This window comes from Tupaia chinensis, unplaced genomic scaffold, assembly GCF_000334495.1.
Source record: "Tupaia chinensis unplaced genomic scaffold, TupChi_1.0 Scaffold148210_1, whole genome shotgun sequence".
Classification (NCBI taxonomy): Eukaryota; Metazoa; Chordata; class Mammalia; order Scandentia; family Tupaiidae; genus Tupaia; species Tupaia belangeri.
In genome coordinates, this window is record NW_006208060.1 from 291,969 (window position 1) to 293,159 (window position 1,191).

General features: G+C 54.8%; 1 protein-coding gene across 1 annotated transcript in view; it reads right to left on the reverse strand.

Moving 5' to 3' along the window:
• The window catches only part of EVI5L (ecotropic viral integration site 5 like), a 35,778-nt gene extending 35,747 nt beyond the window's left edge, over positions 1-31 (reverse strand). The window contains exon 1 of the mRNA XM_014584909.2: positions 14-31. The gene's annotated coding sequence lies outside the window, so the exon portion shown is untranslated. The remainder of the gene's footprint in view (positions 1-13) is intronic.
• Between the last annotated feature and the right edge of the window lie 1,160 nt (positions 32-1,191).

Consider the following 1,191-nt stretch of genomic DNA (forward strand, 5'->3'; position numbering starts at 1 on the left):
TGGCCCCACCCACCGGCTAAGAGTGACGGGTATTTTGGCCAATCAGTGGTCATTCCGTGAGGCGTGCCTTGGCTACCGTCAGAAGGTTGCCGCCCCTGAAAAGAGAAGCGAATTGAAATGAGGGGAGCAGTGACGGACGGGTGATTTTGCCTATCAGAATGAAGTAATCATGTTGATCAACACCTGTTAGGGCCAATAGAGAGAAGCAGGGGTGTGTTTCTGCGGGAAGGCTGCGGTTCTAAGGAACCGCAGGCAGAAGCGGCCAAGCGTTTGACACTAAGCCCCGCCCAGAGCCGGGCTTTCTGTCCAATAACGAGACGCCCTGAGACATCCATTATTATCTGCTCCTCAAACCTCAGCCCTGGCAACTGTTGGGGCGCTATAAAGAGGATTGACATGTAGGGAGCCAATGATATTAAAGGAGGGTGGGGAAGCGACGCCTTCTGACCAATGGAGTCGTGCGATCGGCGTGAGGTTAGCCTTCTGGGAGGTGGGGCTTGAAGTCTGGGTTGAATGAAATAGGGGCGGGGCGAACAGGGGCCGGGGCCTGACCAAGGATGGGCGGGTCAGAAAGGGCGGGACTCTGCGTAGGGGCGTTGCCGGGAATGCTTAAGGTTAAGGGGGAGGTGATGGGGCCAGATCCTGAGTCAGGCTCTGTGCTGGGGCCGAAGCAGTCAGGGTTGAGGGATCAGAGGGATCAAATAGAAGAGTCAGGCCCTTGTCCTTGTCTAGGGCGGGGTAGGATTTTCTCGGAAGCTCACAAAGCGGCAAGTACCTCCATCAAAGCTGTCATCGCGCAGTGATCGTTGCAAACTTGAACCTCCCACTCCCCTACACTTCCATCCCCCACCCTCCCAGACTGATCGATCCTGCGGAGGAGGGGGCGTTTTGCAGGGCTTAGGTGGTCTCCCCCGGTCTCCAGTATTTCCGAGTTGGGGCCTGGACCTGGGAACTGCTTATCGATGTTTGATGAGCGAAAGAACTGAATGAATGAATACAGAGCCCATGGCTCAAATATTAATGGTGAAAGGAGGGGAGGGGGTTGGTCACGCCAACTGGGGAGGAACCCGTAAGGACAGACGCTGACAACAGATAAGACTTAGCAAAAAGAACAGTTTTCATTTTATCCCAAGATGCAGGCATGGGCCCTGGAGGGGGCAGGCAAGAATTCTGTCATAGAAGAGAGAATGA